Here is an 18040-nt window from a genome sequence, read left to right as displayed (position 1 = left end):
ATAAAAATCCAGAGAGGCTAAGTGACTTGACAACAAAATTATTATCAATCAGTACAAAAACCTGGTTTTTGGATTTCTACTCTAAATGTTCTTTTCAGCAATTTTTCCCACTTTCTCTCTAGCAACTTCAGGAACTATGCAAAACTCACTTAAAAAAAAAAAAAAAAGGCCCTCCATTTACAATTTACTCCATAACCTCTCAGAATGTAGGCATAAAGTTTATGTTTTGGTTTATTCAACATGATGCCAAAACATATGACTGACTCAGTCAACAAATAAGGGAAGAAAATCAATGAAGCCAATTATTTGCCTTGTATAGACCAAATCAACTAAATATTTTAACACGGACTAGTTACTATTTTTGGAATCTGCCTTGTTAGAACTTAGATTACTAATTACCTTATTTTAGGTGGTTATCTTTTCTTTCCAACTAGATTACAAGTCTCTTGAAAATAGGAATTTTGTTTTATTCACCTTTGAATTCCCCACTGCCCTGTCAAGGTATCTTGCTCCTTTTTTCATGAATTGTGTAAATAACTGTTAATTTACTGTATTAAAGATGCATTATTTTCCGTACTGTTGAGTTTTATTACCTTTGCAATCTTTCTTATCTAGCCCACTTTGTTATAGTCTTATTTACCCACTTTGTTTTATACTGATGTATTTTCCCATTCAATGGCATAAAAATGAAAAAGATGATTCTCAGTGACTATGTGTTTTTATTTTATTCACATATGCCTATGTATCATACAAATATTTTACATATGTGTACTTTATATCTCCAATCACACAATATATATCTTTTTTTAAAACGCCATTAGAGGGACTTCCCTGGTGGCGCAGTGGTTGAGAATCTGCCTGCTAATGCAGGGGACACGGGTTTGAGTCCTGGTCTGGGAAGATCCCACATGCCGCGGAGCAACTAGGCCCGTGAGCCACAACTACTGAGCCTGCGCGTCTGCAGCCTGTGTTCCGCAACAAGAGAGGCCACGATAGTGAGAGGCCCGCGCACCGCAATGAAGAGTGGCCCCCGCTTGCCGCAGCTGGAGGAAGCCCTCGCACAGAAACGAAGACCCAACACAGCCAAATAAATAAATAAATAAATAAACGTGCTAATAATTTTTAAAAAAAGGCAATATTTATTAAAAAAAAAAAAAAAAAAAACGCCATTAGAGTGGGAGTGTGGGCCCTAATCCAATATGACTGGCATACGTATAAAAAGGGGAAAATTCAGACGCAGAGCCACACACACAGGGAGAACACCACGTGAAAGAACAACCAGTCAAAGAACACCAGATGCTTTGACACCAGTCAAAGAACAACCAGATGCTCAGAGAAAGCCCTGGAACAGATCCTTCCCAGCAGCTTCGGAGGGAGCATGACCCTTCCAACAGCTTGATCTTGGACTTCTGGCCTCCCGAACTGTGAAAGAATGTACTTGTTGTTTAAGCCACCCAGTCTGTGGTACTTTGTTATGGCAGTCCCAGGAAATGAATACATCATTCAATAATATATTCTTGAAATTCACTTGTTAATGAATGAAGCTGAGGTTTATTCATTTTCTCTGCCATGCTCCGTTACGTGACGTAACACCATTTATCCATTTTACTCTGCAAAGCTATATGGCTCACTTACAGGTTTTTTGACATGGCAAATGGTGCTGCCCTGAACCTCCTGAATGGTGGATCCTATAGGGAACTGCCATTTGGGTCTAGAAGGCAGATGCAAGTCTTGACTGGGTAGCAACAGTCAGAGCAATAACATACTCGGCAAGATAACCCTGATTGCTATCCCCTGTGCCAATATAGTGGGTGTAAAATGGTATTTCCTAGTGTCTTCAATTTGCCTTTTCCTGATTCCTAATGAAGTTAGGCATTTTTCTATGTTTACTGACAATGTAGGTTTTCTCTTTTGCAAAACACCTGGTTGTACTTTCCTTGTCTTTTTTCTTATTTATTTCCAGGAGTTCTTTATGTACTCTGGACTCTAATCCTACGTTGGCTGTGCGCTGCAAGTATCTTCTTCTGTTTTGCAACTTTTCACCTTATTTATAGCATCCTTTGAGGAACATAAATTTTCTTGTCTTTTTTTCTTTTAAATGGACTTATTTTTGGGGGGCAGTTTTAGGTTCATGGCAAAATTATGAAGCCGAAAGTACAGAGAGTTTCTCATATACTGCCGGCCCCCCACACAGGCACAGCTCCCCCACTGCCAACGTCCTCCACCAAAATGGTATATTTGTTACCATTGATTTACCTACGCTGACACATCATTATCAGCTTTCATTCTAATGTAGTGGAATTTATTCATCTTTTTCTTAACAGTTAGTGCTCTCAAGAAATTCTTTGCACGCCAAGGTCACAGAGATATACTCCTATATACCTTTCTTAAGGGTTTATATTCTGCCTGTTAATGGACCTGGAATCGATTTTTGAGACTGCTGTGTAGCAGGAATCTAAAATGGGCAAGAGAACCTGCCCTGCTATTCTCACAGGGTTATTGTGAAGATCAGAAGAGAAAATGTGTGTGAAAGGGCACTGAGAACTGTCACTGTACAAATCCGGGTGCCTATGATGTTAATTTGATGCGGGATGAGAAAGCCATTTAAGAGATGGTTGTTTCAGCTCTTGGTTAGCTAATAAATTGGTTGCATGTTAGGCTGCCAATAGGCCAGGCAGAAACAAAACTACCTCCCCCCTTCTGAGGCTGGAGGACATGTGTGGCCTTTGCACGAAAGCAGGTTCCAGTAAAACCGCTGGGGTTTTTCTCCCCTCCACCCACACTGCACACTCCATCAGCCATTTGACATTAGCAACTGTGGTTGCCAAGAGAGCCTTGAGTCATAGAGAAAAGATTAAATTACGTTCAGGAAATCTGCTCACCAAAGCGCGTGAGTAACGAGATTCAGAAAGATGTCTGTCGAAAGCAGCAAAAAGCAAGTATGGGTACTTCTCGGGGAACCTGCTGCACCCGCTCAAAGACGGATGACTCCACCCCAGCTCCTACTCCACCTGGAGAGGCAACAAAAGCCAAGGACATGCCTGTGACACGTGAGACTGGGGACCCCAGCAACCTTAACGTACGGAAGAGATTAACAGCTCGAGGGGGAGGTGGGGCCGACTTCAGGGAACTGGGAGATTCAGATCCAAGGAGGCAGGTCTGCAGGGCTGGTTAGAGGTAGAGGGCTGAGAGCCCAGGGAGGAGGGGAGCAGGTCCACTGGGAGGTCACACTGCTGGAGGAGGCTGACAAAATCAAAAGCACCCTTTGACCTCAGAAGGTGGCATTGTTCGTGCTCCTTGAAGCACACCATGGCTGAGAGCCAGGGCTTAGGCAAGCCCTTGCCAGGTGCCTGCTACCAGGCCTGTGACACTGACCTTGTAATAGCGAAGAATAAATCTAACTCCATACTGGATGTTTTACTTTAAACTTTGTATGCTATTGCTTTTGCTACAAGTTAATAACTAAAAGAATGTTGCCTACAGCCTGAAAGCTACAGAATAGCCCATTCTCAAGGCTCTGATCTTTAAAGGTATAACACTTTTCCATTCATACAGAGATAAAAACTTGCAGAACAGAGAATATCTTTTGCCTTGTTGGAGGTTTATACGAACACTGTAGCCAGACCTACCTGGACAGCTGCGAGAACAAAGGATTCCTTCACCACGAAGTTTGCAGCAACCAATCACACCCCCTCCCTTTTTAGTATAAAAGAGGACTGAATTCTAACTCAGGGAAGATGGTTCTTTGAGACACTAGTCCACCATCTTCTCGGTCTGCTGACTTTCCGAATGAGGTTGCTGTTCCTTGCCCCAGCAACTCGTCTCTCTATTTATTGGCCTGTCGTGCAGCAGGCAGTATGAGCTTGCACTCAGTAACGGCCTCACTGGGAGGCGACTGGAGGGAAGGAGGGATATAAAAGGGCCTCAAGGAACTGTTTGGGGATGACAGTGTGTTCAGTATCTTGACTGTGGTGGCATTTCACAGATGTACACGTGTCAAAATTCATCAAATTGTACACTTTAAATATGTCCAGTCTTGTCATTTTTATCTCCACAAAGCTGTTAAAAATTACCACAGAGTGTGGTGGTAATTTTTATTACATTTGCATGTAGATAGACAGAAGAAAGACTGGAAGGGTGTCCCCCCAGGTGTTAACGGTGCTTAGTTTGGGGTTGTGGGATTAGAGAGAATTTTAATTTTCCTCTTTGTGCTTTTCTACACATTAAACAATTTCCAAAATAGATATGTTTTACTTTTGTAGTGATGGGAAAAAAAGTGTTTACTTCAGAATAAGAGCAGTCTCTAAGTCACAGGGCTCTTGTGAAGACGGGCAGGAGTGGAGCCAAGGCGGCAGACGCTCCACGTGTTGGAGTATCGGAGGCAACCAGCTTCGGACAAAACAAGCCAGCCCTGGGTCACATCTCAGCTCTGCCACTTGCTTGCTGAGTGGCCTTGAGCTAGGTACTGGAACGTTTCGTGCCTCAGTTTCCCCGATTATAACATGGGGGATGACTGTAGAAGCCTCTGAAGGTGGCTGAGAGGTTCAGTGAGGTCATAGCAGTGTTCCCACAGCACGGTAGGGACTGGGAGACTAGTGGCTGCTATTCCCTTCCTGTCTTAACTTCAAGGTATTAAAAAGAATAGAACTGACTTAAGATTTAAAAAAAAAAAAAAAAAAGATAAAACTAAAGAGAGTTGAATGATCTCTGAAACAGAAAGTCAGTTCTGGAATTGAAAGTTTTTGAGGTTTCTCTTACCCAGTACCAGAAATCTTTCTCTCTCAACCAGCGGTAACCACCGTTTGTGCCCCCCTCCCATCCCCGCCAACAAGTGTGTCCCCTCCCACTCCCCCTGCATATCCCCCCTCCCGGCCTCCCTCTCCTTCTCTGATGCTCTGCTGTGAATTACCTGAGCTTGCTTCTCCTGAAGCTGCTTTTGGGAGGCAGAGACCATACTTTACCCTTCCCTTCTTTTATTTGTCCCTTTTCTGCAGACCCAGGAGTAACCACCTGTGCCCTCCCCATCCCCCATGCCCAGCCCAATCTTTGGCTTGGCCTTGCCTTCAGGGGTCTGGATGCGTCCTTTACTGACTTAGTCTGGTGTCGTGGGCAGCTTACCATGCTTCCCTGACCCTCAGCTTCCTCATCTGTTTACTGGCACCGATAACTCCTGCCTTACCTGGCTCATGAGGGAATGTGTTTTGTGACTTGTGCATTAAGCCTCACACGACACAGGTGAGACCAAATTTTCTTCAGTTGGCACCAGTTCCGGGGAAGAGGAAACCCTCTCTGACACTCTACCCTTCACCCAAGGGTGGGCTCCAGCCCTGAGGACGTCACGTACTTCACTGTGACCACCCTTCTGTGGTCAGTCATCTTCAAGTTGCTGACAAAAAGTGTTGTCTTCCATTTCAGTAAAGAACTAATGTTTTTTGGATTGGGTTGTTTGTTTTTTTGATATTGAGCTGCATGAGCTGCTTGTAAATTTTGGAGATTAATCCTTTGTCAGTTGCTTCATTGGCAAATATTTTCTCCCATTCGGAGGGTTGTCTTTTCGTCTTGTTTATGGTTTCCTTTGCTGTGCAAAAGCTTTTGAGTTTCATTAGGTCCCATTTGTTTATTTTTGTTTTTATTTCCATTTCTCTAGGGGGTGGGTCAAAAAGGATCTTGCTGTGATTTATGTCATAGAGTGTTCTGCCTATGTTTTCCTCTAAGAGTTTTATAGTGTCTGGCCTTACATTTAGACATTTCTCCAAAGAAGATATACAGATTGCCAACAAACACATGAAAGAATGCTCAACATCACTAATCATTAGAGAAATACAAATCAAAACTACAATGAGGCATCACCTCACACCAATCAGAATGGCCATCATCAAAAAATCTACAAACAATAAATGCTGGAGAAGGTGTGGAGAAAAGGGAACCCTCTTGTACTGTTGGTGGGAATGTAAATTGATACAGCCACTATGGAGAACAGTATGGAGGTTCCTTAAAAAACTAAAAATAGAACTACCATACGACCCAGCAATCCCACTACTGGGCATATACCCTGAGAAAACCATAATTCAAAAAGAGTCATGTACCACAATGTTCACTGCAGCTCTATTTACAATAGCCAGGACATGGAAGCAACCTAAGTGTCCATGGACAGATGAATGGATAAAGAAGATGTGACACATATATACAATGGAATATTACTCAGCCGTAAAAAGAAACGAAATTGAGTTATCTGAGGTGGATGGACCTAGAGTCTGTCATACAGAGTGAAGTAAGTCAGAAAGAGAAAAACAAATACCATATGCTAACACATATATATGGAATCTAAAAAAAAAAAAAGGTCACGAAGAACCTAGGGGCAGGACAGGAATAAAGATGCAGACTTTATACTAGTATTCTCCATACTAGAGAATGGACTTGAGGATACGGGGAGGGGGAAGGGTAAGCTGGGACGAAGTGAGAGAGTGGCATGGACATATATACACTACCAAACGTAAAATAGATAGCTAGTGGGAAGCAACCACATAGCACAGGGAGATCAGCTCGGTGCTTTGTGTCCACCTAGAGGGGTGGGATAGGGAGGGTGGGAGGGAGGGAGACGCAAGAGGGAGGGGATATGGGGATATATGTATATGCATAGCTGATTCACTTTGTTATAAAGCAGAAACACACCATTGTAAAGCAATTATACTCTAATAAAGATGTTGAAAAAAAAAAGAACTAATGTTGCCCACCATCAGACACTGTAGCCTCCCCAACAGTGTGCCCTGAGGAAAATTCAGGATGGAGAAAAAAGGATACTCTGGCCCTGGACAGATAAGATACATGTCAAAGGAATAATTTCAATGAGCCCAGACTCCTGCATCTTCCCACACATAGAAAGGCACTAAAATCATTAATTTGAGGTGTCTGTTTTTTATGATTAGCAGTAACCTTTTGATGTTTGACTACATTTTTTTTTTTCTCAACAGAAACTCCTATATATCCTGGCACCTCCCTTACCTCTTTGGAGCAGTTCCCCAGAGTCATCTGAGAGGCTGTCTCTCGGGCTATAGTCTTTAGTAAGGTCCCTGAATAAAACGCAACTCGCGACTTTTAGGTTGTGTGTTCTTCTTCAGTTGACAAGTCTTACTGAAATCTTCTGCTGGTTGGTCATTTAAGCTTCAAGCAAGCTCCCTTCTCTTCCCCCTCAGGGTGCTCCAAGTCCCTTGAGGCCAAGGCCACCTCATTCATCTTTCTCTCCCTCCCTTTTCTTTTCTCCCAGCAAATCCACCCCTTGCAGAGAGCTAGCTCACCCGGTGCCTCCTTACTTGTTTGTTAGTTCTATTTGAACCACTCTGGCAAGTCTCAGCCAGAGACTTTTAAACCATTAAACTTTATGGTGACAATAGAACAAAGGCAGAGAGACAGAGACAGTCATTCCAAAGGTGAAAGCACACCCTAAGGGTTTTACAAAAGGCACCAGAACAAAAGGTCTGCAATGGTGTTCAAATAGGAAGGGCCCTGACCCCATGTCATTCATGGTGTGTGTGTGTGTGTGTGTGTGTGTGTGTGTGTGTGTGTCAGAGGAGAGGGGCAGCTGTGGCAGGGACAGTGTCTGTGGGTCTGGGTAGGTGGGGGGATCCGTTTGCAAAGTTTACAGCTTTCCTTTGACTTGAATCCTCACCTATCACCGGATTGTGTGTTACAGGCCTGCTGGAGGCCAATTCTAGGCCAGACCAGTACTTAAAAGAACCTCAGGGGGTGAGTTACTTAGTTCCTCCTCCATGTCGTAGATCCCTGTGCGGCCCAGCCTGGCAGGCCTCTGCCTGCCTTTTGTATCTGCCTGCTTCTCCTTCCCACCATCCCCTCCCCCAAGTCCCCAGTCAGTCTCGCTATCTGCCCTGCCACAGGCGTGACGTCAGCCAGTCTGATGCAACCGTTTCTGGTCCGAGGACCAGTCCCTGCCTGGCACATTTCCCCAGTGGAGAGGAGAGGTGAGCTCCGAATCGGCTCCACTGCCCCCCCCCTTTCAGTGGTCCTGCAGGGACCCCCTCTCTCCAGGCCCTACCACCCTCCTGAAGATTGGTCGCAGCCATTGTTTAGCTCCTTCACTCCCTCACTGAGTGACCTTGGGCAACTCGCCTCACCTCTCTGCGCCTGTTTCTGCCTCTGGAAAACAAGACAATAACACTTACTCACGGGATTGTTATGAGCATTAAATGGGGAAACAGTGTTTCCCAAACTTCAGTCATTCAATTTCCCAACACAAATTTTACCATATCTGCACATCACCTGCTCTATTCTTTACTTGGTGTTTGTCACTGAATCAACTTTAAATCATCTCACTTTGTAAAAAATACACTTTGCTAAAGAACGCTGAGCCCATGCAATTGTTCCTTTCAATTGATCCGTTTTAAAAACTCCTGTCCCCAAATCCTTCAATTCTTGGTCAGGACAGGCCTCTTTTGAGACACCTATATTCTTTTCTAATACTCATTGCCATAAATGCTTAACTACTGATATACCAAGTCCCCCGGGGAAGGGACATGCGGGCTGCTGCAACATGCTTTGGGAGACCCCAAGGTAACAGATAGGCAGCCCCAAGCCCGTGCCCAAGGCAGGGTGCAGTGGCTGTGGGTCATGGGAAACCTCTGCCTGGGGGAGTTGCCGGCCACCTGGACCAGCACCCTCCACCCCCAAGCAGGGCGACGGGGGCACAGGGGACAAGGGAGCGCTAGGGCCTGGCTGCAACGAGACGTCTCCTCATCCTGGGAGTCCCACTTCAGGCCACTGTCAGAGTGCATTCTTCCTGCCAGTCGGTGCCTGAGGACCAAGTGCCAGGATGGCTGAGACCGGGCGAGGGGGCGAGGGCAGATCTGGCCTTCGTTAAGCTCAGGTCTGTCGAGCTGTGTGGGCTGGCAGGGCCTGACTCCGTGAGCTCAGAGTGGCCTGGCCCAGCGAGGATTTAAGGGCGTGGAGTTTCATCGCTTCAAAAACAAGTCAATTAAGTGGTGCACAGGGCCTGCACATAACAACCCTGTAATTGTGCTCTACACGGTCAGTTCAGGCAGCACTTTCACACGCCCTGCTTCCCTATGAGGTAGTCAGGGCAACTCCAGGGCTGTTACCCCAGTTCACAGACGAGGAAACTGGGGTTCGGAGAGGCTGAGATGTGTATGGAGGGGGAGGAGTGAGGGATATCTGCTGGCACCTATTAGGAGCAGGCATGTTCCCATGTCTGACCTCATCTAATACTTGGGATAGTGCTGGGAAGTACGGACTATCAGCCAAATAAGCAAAGTTAAGAATCCTACCCAAGATGTAGCCGATCTGAATTTGTTAATTACTAGCAGCCCCCAACTTCCAACTAGCCTATAACCCAGGATGCGGTCAAAAGATATTTTCCCACTGAAATAGGGCTGTTATGGTATTTAGGTACTCAGGCTAGTCCAAGGAGGGCCAATTAACCCACAACACTCCAGAATTCTTGAACATGTGTAGTGAACCCTAGAAAAACATTGTTGTAACACCAGTAATTGAAACAGAAAAGCAATAGCACTTGATAAGAAATTACTTTTCATCTTGAATGCTTGCCTGAAAATCTGAGGCCAGATAGAAGAGTGGACATAATTTCCCCTGCACTCCTATTTTAGAATTTAAAGAAAAAGAAGAAAAAACAGGTGGGGCGGGGGGCATAGAGCAGCCAGTGGGGAGCAGGCTGGAGAAAAAAGGACAGAGACAGTGGACCAAGTCGGGACGTTGTGATAGGAAGAAGCAGGTCCCCCGGAGCCAGCTCCTTGTGAAGGGGCAGGCAGGATGGCCAGGGACCCTAAATTCTCTCCCGCTCAAGAGGTTGCTTCCCATTGGAACAAGAGTTCCGGCCTCCACAGAAAGATGACAGAAGGTACTGGACCTGCCGACTCCTGGGGAGTCAGGGGGACTCAGAGGCCTGAGAACAAGGAGGGAAAGGCATTTTCTAAGGAGGAGAAATGTGTTTCCAATGGGTAGAACCAGAAGTGGATTTAAACCCCTGCCACCATGTACAAAATTCTGGAAGCGGGGGCAGGTGCAGCATCTGAAAGCAGCTGGAAAACCGCCTCAGTCCTGGGAAGAGCAGCCTAGGGCTCTGGCTGCTTTCAGCTCTGATGCTGAGACAGCCGGTTCCAGTCCTGGAGCCCCACTTACCAGCTGTGCAACCCGGCAGGTGCGTCACCTCTCTGAGCCTCATCTCCTACTGAAGAGGTGGTACACTTCCCACCCAGGGCTGCTGCGGAGAATAACGTCCACAGAACAACTCAGGCACAGAGTCGGGCACACGGCTGCGGGGACACGACATGTAATCAACACATGTCACCTCCCAGCCTGGCTGGCTCCCTCACTTCCTTCAGAGCCATCGAGGCTGCTGCCATAGCCCCCTTCGATCCAGGTCATAAGGCTGCAACTGAAGGGTGGAAGAGGTCTTGCATGATTCAAAGTGGATATAAAGAAGTGAGAGGAGTGATTCTAACTTGAGATCAGAGCCTGACGGCTGGTCAGGCTGCAGGGGCCATTACCTCCCATTCATGGAGCCCTGCAGGAGAGGGGCCTGCAGTGAGCATGGGCAAAGCAGAGCAGCTGGCCATGCCGATGAAAGTGTCTATAACCCCCTCGTCCCCATTGTTCTCAGGTAATGTCAGAGCTGGAAAGAGCCACTGATCTTCTGGTTCCACACTCTCACTGCACAGATGAGGGAACAGGTCCAGAGAGGGGAAGGGCTTTTCCCAGTTACACAGTCTGGCAGAGAAAGCGCTGGGCCTAGAAATCAGGTGTCCGAACACCCAGACTGGCAGCCAGAATCCCTTTCATTAGGAAACACTTGCTCATCCACCAAGAGTATCTGATGGATTTGCTTCCAGTCTTTTAAAAATACATAAATATAATTTTTAATTATATTGAAATATAGTATGATTTAAATAATATAGTACAAATTTAAATTAAATTATACATGAACACATTCTTTTAAAAATTAATTTCATTACCTCCGGGGTATGTTGTGATTATTCAGTGTTTATTGAATGAATGAATGAATGAATGAATGGATTTGTATTCCCACTATCCCAGTTCAGGCCTCAGTCTTTTTATGAGCTTCTCCATGAATGACAGGAATAAGCCTTTGATTGGTACCCTCCTCTGGATATCCCTTCACCAAGTGCCCTTCCTCCCCGTACCCATCCAGTCCTACCACGGGCCCCAAAGAAGGGACTCAGGGCAAGGAGGGCAAACAAGGCTGCTCAGAGAATTCCTCTAACCCTGCTCCTCTCGAGGTCAAGGCTGGCCTTGGGACACTCTTCGGACTAGACTTGGGACAGATCTGGGACATCCAGACGCCATCTCCCCTGGATCCATGTCCCAGCACCCTGCTCAGCGGCTCCCTCACACTAACAAGTGTCTCTTTCATTCAATGGCTGGTTTTGCCTTTGCTATTTCTCTCTCTTCCCCCTGGTGCTGGGGCTTGGAAAGACCCTGAGCCTCTGGTGGGACTCTAAGGGAATAATTCAATCATACAAAATTAAGGCTAGTTTGATGGGGGAATCCTTTCACAATGTATACAGATAGCAAATCATCATGTTGTACACTTTAAATATCTTAGGATTTTACTTGTCAGTTATACCCCAATAAAAAATAAAAGAATATTAAGGCCAGAGCCTGGGAAACTGGCAGGGCCTGAGGGCCTGGAGATGGAGGCTCGGCCAGGCCCAGCACTGCTGAAGGCAAGGGAATGAGTGAGTTCTCCAAGATGGGGCATACCCCAAGGATGGGACCTGGGAGATATCCTGGCAGGAGGTATGGGACCTGGGAGATATCCTGGCAGGAAGTGAGAGAAAGAGTCATAGACAGAGTATTCCTAACTCAGGAGGAGAGTCAGGAGTGCGTCAGATACCCGAGATCAAGGGTAAAGAGAGAGTTCAAGAAACAGGGTGTGGCCAGCAGTGGGAATGCAGCTGAGGATGGACAGACAGTGGCCTTCCCTTCTTGAGATGGATGTGCCCACCGTCCCCTGGGAGCAAGCTTGGGGCCTGGCTGTGCCCAGAGGCCCTCAGGCTGGATCTGGTGCTGAGGAACCTCCCGGTGAGGTTGGACGGTGAGCCTGGAAGGGTGTGGACCCTCCATCAAACCCCAGGGATGAGTGCCCAAGACCCCACTGAGCAGAATCAGGGTGGGACAGAAACCAAACAAATTGCTCCTTTAAAGCCACCTGAAATTCATGTTTCAGGAATGTTTGATTTGGGGCTTCTCTTTCCTGCAGCAGGATATTTAAAGAAAACAACTCTTTAAAAGCTTCAACTCCAAAGCACAGAGCCCTCTGTGTGCCTACTTCTGGTCTCTGCTTCAGGAACAAACCTCCTTTACTCTTTGGTCTGGATTGTATCCAAGGTAGATGGAGCCCCCGGGCCAAGGTGGGTGCAGCCCACGTCCCTGCCGAGGGTTCAGAGTCGAGCCATCACAACCAGACCTTGAGGCCTTCCAGAGGCTTCCACCCCAGGGGCTCAGGGTGGCTGGCAGATGGGGGTACCAGCTGGGAGCAGAAAGGGCCATATCCCTGCTCCAAACCCAAGTCCAGCCAGCTCTTCCCCTCGGGACAGATACTTGGTGGGGAAGAGAGGGAGCTCAGAAGTCACCCAAGGAAGGTGACCCAGGCTGGGTCTGTCTGGGATTTAAAGTGAGGTGGCCCATTCTCAGCCTTGGCCACTTCCAGATGATCCAAATCCAGAGCCTGCAAAAATGGCAGGGGAAATGTAGACAGAGGGACAGGGAGTTACTCCTGCCAGGCTCCCCAAGCCCAATCTGGCCCTCCCACTGCTCCCTTTCCAGAAGCCCTGTGCCCGTTGGGGCTATGGTTGGTGTGAAGAAGTAAAAGTCCAGAGCACCTTCCCATGGTACACTGTGTCACCCACAAGTGCCAGAGGTAGCCGGGCCTGGGCTCGAGTTTCCCTTCTGCAGATGTGGTAACAGCAGCTCTGAGAGGCTAGGGGCTTTCTTGGGGCCACACCACCAGGAAGCACAGACCCTGCCTTCCAACCCAGGTCTCCTGATGTCCCATCTTGGCATTCCACTGCACAGCCAGGCAAAGGGCAAGCAGGAGAGTGTCTTTCCATGTTGTGTTTGCCAGGAGCTGAAGAACAGATATCTAGGAACAACTGGGCAGGGGACTTTCCCAGCCCAGATGGCCAAGGGTCCTGCCCAGGGATCGGTACTCTTGCTTGGTGACCTAATGCTCTCCCCACCCCGGCTACTAGGGGACAGATGAAGTTCAGGCACAGGACCCTAATAGGTCCTCGAATAAGCTCTGCCCGGGGCCCCATCCACCTCAGGGCTTGTGCCCAGACCAAGGACCCTCCTCCCTGGCCACTAAGCCATGGACTCCCAGGAGGGCAGGGCAGGAATAGTCCAGAGGATCCTCCAGAAAACTGTCCTTACAGATAGGGAGATGGAGGCCCGAGGACTGTCCAAGGTCACGCCTACAAAAGTCATAGCATCTTCCCCACAAATCATTTTGAGGATTAAATGAGATAATACAAGCCAAGCACTTAGCCCACAGTTAGCATCAAAACGATTGTTACTATTGTTGTCACTTTCATGAGTTTGCCTATGGGAGCCAAGTTACCAGGCCTCCAGGAGAAGAAAGAGTGCCCTTCCTGTTTATAGTCCAGGCCTCTGACCCATCCGGCCTCTGACCCGCAGCGGGCGGTGGAAAGGGCTGAGAAGCAGGAGATGGGGACCCAGCCTCGCCTGGCCTCTAGGTAGCTGCGTGACCCCAGGGCAAGCCCTGCTGAACCTCTCCCCAAGTGCCGGTGCCTTGGTTTTCTTCTCACTGAGAAATAAGCTAGATATTCAATGTGGGAATATTCCTTCCAGTGTGGGAATCTCCAATGTCAGCAGCAAAACGGTCCCGACCAGAAGCAGCTGAGAAAGCGTGTGCCTGGCAGGCCCCGGTCGGAGACAGACAAAGGCGCCCTGTGCAGGCCCTGCCTCTGGCCTGGCCCAGAGTTCTGGAGGTTTCCATGCCCAGGCCCAAGGGCTTCCAAGAATCACAGTTGAAAGTTATTACTTGAAAATTGTCAGACCGTTTACTTTGTGTTCCTGGAAGCTGTTGTCCAGGAAAGGTGGTGACGGGTCGGGAGAGAGACAGAGTGAACACAGGAAGAGCGTGGAAGACAGTGAAAGGAGGAAGAGGGGGAGGAGAGAGAGAGGAGATGGAGTGGAAAGGTGAGAAGAGGTAAGGCAAAGGCAGACACGGACAGACAGACTGGGAGGCTACAGAGACAGGGCAGAGCTGGCAGAAGCGGCAGCAGTGGCTCCGAGCGAGGCCCAGACACAGGGTTCAGATGCCCACAGCTTTGGCTTCCTTCAGCCTGGGCACTGCCCGGCCTCGAAACCGATGCAACAGGGTGCTTTCTTAAGCGGAAGCCTCCTCACCCATATGGGGGGGCAGAGCCGTTGGGTGGTTATCTTGCTGCTCCCTTGAACACGCTCAGCCCACACCTCCATCCCCCGTTGGCCGGGGGACACAAACATTGCTTGATTTTCCGTAAAACACCACAAACCTCCCCTCCGAAGCAGCCCTTCCCCTTGGCTCCCTGGCCACCAGGAAACCCATACCAAACGGCAGCCACTGTGACTGGCATCCCAAAGGCCCTAGCAGGTCACAGAGTCCTGACCCAGGCATCACCTGGATCCTAGTGTGGGGACAATCACGACCATTGATGAAGCACCTACCACGTGCCCACGCTGGGATCAAGCTCTCCACGTGCGCTGCACACTGAATCCTCATAAAGGCACAATAGAGGCAAAGATTCATCCCATTACACAGCAGGAAACCAGGCCGTCCGTCTGGCTTCAGAGCCCATGCCTTAGCCACTACCCTAAGTTGAAATAAAATATAACTGCCTGTGAAGCACAGTGTCGTGACAAAGGCTAAAGGAGTTTGGCTCTGCCACTTAGAAGCAGTGCGACCGTGGAGAAGTGGCTTGTTTGCTCAGTTCTGGTTTCCGCAACTCTAAGACAAGAATAACAACTTCGGGGGTTGCTGTGAGGATTAAAGGAGATCATGTGAATCACTTAGCCCAAGCCCTAGCCCGGTGGGGCTCAGTAAAGTTTTGTTAGCCAGGACGGGCCTGGCACACCTTCAGCCCAGCCCCTTCCCTCCACCGTGCTCGGCGTGCAGGAACTGGAGGAGGATGTGGGCATCGCTGGCGCATCACCTGGGTGTCAGGCACTGTGCCCGGGTGCCCAGGAGGGTCAGCCAGCGAGGGGCCTGTACTCTGGGAGGTATCAGGATTCTGGCCCCCCGATCCCATGCTGCAGCCACCCCCTCTGTCCTATCTGTCCCTGCCCTGTCCCACCCTCAGCCACTGGCAGGGCCCCCTTGGGTGGGGTGGGCAAGGCAGGGCAGGGCTGAGCACAAGGCAGTGGGGCGTCATTATCGCTCCCAGCAGAGCTGGGGTCGGGGTTAAGCCTGCCTTCTTATCAGGTCCCCAGGCCCTGTGCTAACACGTGCTGCCTGGCTCTCCGGGGGCTGGTAGGGGGGCCCTGAGGACGCTGCTCAAGGCCTTCCTCCTCTGAAATGGTCCCTGGAGCAGGAATGGGAGAGGCAGCCCGGAAACAGAGAGCGCGCGCCTGGCTTGGACACCGTGTCACCCTAGGCAATCCCTTCCCTCTCTAGTGAAAATCTGTGAAATTGAGGGTGGAGGGGCAGCTGGATGACGTGACCCCTAAGTCCCCTCCAGCTCTAAAGAGTTAGGATCCTGTAGCCACCTGTGAGCTAGCCACTATGGTCATCCTGTTTGCAGACGAGGGAGCTGAGGCCAAGCGGAGGGAAGAGGCTCGCTCCCGCAGCATGCTCGCTGGTCGCAAAGCTGAGTGACACCCAGCCTCCCGACTCCTGGCCCAATGCTCTTCCCACCCCGCACACACTCTGACCTTCTAGAAGGTCATGGAGGAAAGTGTAGAGATGACAAGGGGGTGGCTGCTTCCAGGCTCCCCCTCCTTTCTTCAGGTTCCAGGGGTGGCCTGGGGACCTCTCAGAGGGGCTCCAGACATGTGGGCACCTGGCAGCCCTGCAGGGTTTTGGAGGGGGGGGGGGGGTCACTCCTTGGATCCTGTCCAAGGGAATGCAGGGACGGCAGGGCTTCCAGGTTGTGTGTGGAGAGCTGGCCCCATTTTCGGGCCCTGATAACACCCCTCCCCGTATCAGCGGGCCAAGGACTGTGAGGGGTGTGTCTGGGCATCGAGGGCAGGTTCGGCAGAAACGTGGAGGTAGAAAGGGAAGGTGGTGCAGCTCAACGGAGGTCTCCAGCCTGGCCGGAAAGAATCTCTGAGGGCGCCCAAGGCTTAGGGGAGACGGCGCGGGGAGTCACAGGAAAGGGTGAGCTAGGTCTGCTTACACCTTGAGGAGCAGAGGAGCCTGATCCAAGGGGCTTTCCTAAAGAAATCCTAGAAATCTCAGGTTGGGAGGGCCCAGAGACCGAGAATCTACATCCCAGAGCAGGAGGGGACGCGGCCACCTCTGAGAATCTGAGGAAGGTTATGTCCTTGCCCAGTGAGAAAATGAGGCCCAGGCTGTGGGGGGAGGTGGCTCACGTGTGACTTAGGACTTGCGAGGCCCTGCCTGAAACGGAGGGAGTCCCCTGTAGAGCTGGAGACAGGGACCCGGTAGGTGCAGTCCTGATGAAGCAGCCAAGACCACAGAAGGACGGCAGCAGGTCAGGCAGCGCTGGGCCACCCCAGACTCTGCGGCCTGGCCTTCTCAGCGCCCTGTGGAGCTGGGGTTCTGGGCAGGCACCATTTGGGCACCCAGCCAGTTCCATGAATATCCCTCCATCCAGGCTTTGGCCCAGGTTCCTGAATCTTCTTCCTCTCTGGCGGAGGCCCAGACCGCCCTGAGGACTCCCATTTGGGAGGAGGACTGAGGGCCTCTCCTCACCGCTGAGCAGCCTGGGCTGAGCTGAACACACACAGAGAGGCCACTCACACAGATCTGTGTATCACATACACACCTGGGGTCTGGGGCTCAGAAAGTCCCATGCTCTCGTCCCCTCACCCTGTGACCATGGACTGTGGGCTTCCCAGACAGGAAAGGCTGCTTCAGCTTTACTTGTAAACGTGGGCCCTAAGGATTTTAAATGTGGCCACTGAGGCCATTTACAACAAAGCTAAAACTAGGCTGCCTTTTTCTATGGCAGTGAGTACCTTGCATCCCTCCCCAGAACCCAAGGTTAACCCTGAGAGAGCTGAGAAAAGGCTTGAACCCCAAGGGGGGCTTGGGACTGGGGAGACCCTGGGACCAAGGCAAAGGAGGCGAGAAAGAACTGGAGTCCCTGGGTTGAATGAGGCTGGCCAGGAGGCCAAGAACCAGAGCCACAGGGGTGGGCGAGGCTGGGCCTGGGGCTGCCACAGACAGGGCGGGAGGAAGAGGGAAGGGCAGCCTCAAAGGGGACCCAGCGTAGAGAGAACTGGAGCCGAATCCTGCATCGTAGGTCACCCACCTCTCCAGGTTGGGCCCCCAACACACAAGCACATGTGCACACACAGGCACACACCTTCGCAGGCCCCTGGGGTGCTCATCCGACCCTTTGGTGACGTCCTTCCCTCTCACCTTCACCGCACCCCACTGCAGCTGGATACACGGTGGGTAGGAAGCAGTGTGGTCAGTGTCCATCCTCACCGCCTAAGGCAGCAATTCGGTAACTCCAGGGTGGTAGGATCCCATGGAGCACTTGATGGTAATTCAGATTCAGATTCCTGTCCTCCCCCCACCCTGAGATTCTGAGTCAGTGGTCTGGGGCCCAGGTAATTCTGAGAAGGTGGTCCTTGGAGGGATGCTGAGTGGTCTGCTAGCTGTGTGGTGGAGAAAATAATCATAATCATACTGGCTGCATTCATTGTGTGCCTACCGTGTACCTGGTGTTTTTCATGAACCACCTCGTTTCATCCTCTGACAACCTTCCTGGAAGGTGCCATTATTTCCATTCCCAAGGTCAGACTCTGGCCACTAGAGGAGCCACAGTTTGATTTGGTT

This window comes from Eschrichtius robustus, chromosome 6 (assembly GCF_028021215.1).
Source record: "Eschrichtius robustus isolate mEscRob2 chromosome 6, mEscRob2.pri, whole genome shotgun sequence".
NCBI lineage: Eukaryota > Metazoa > Chordata > Mammalia > Artiodactyla > Eschrichtiidae > Eschrichtius > Eschrichtius robustus.
This window is presented reverse-complemented; position numbering follows the sequence as displayed.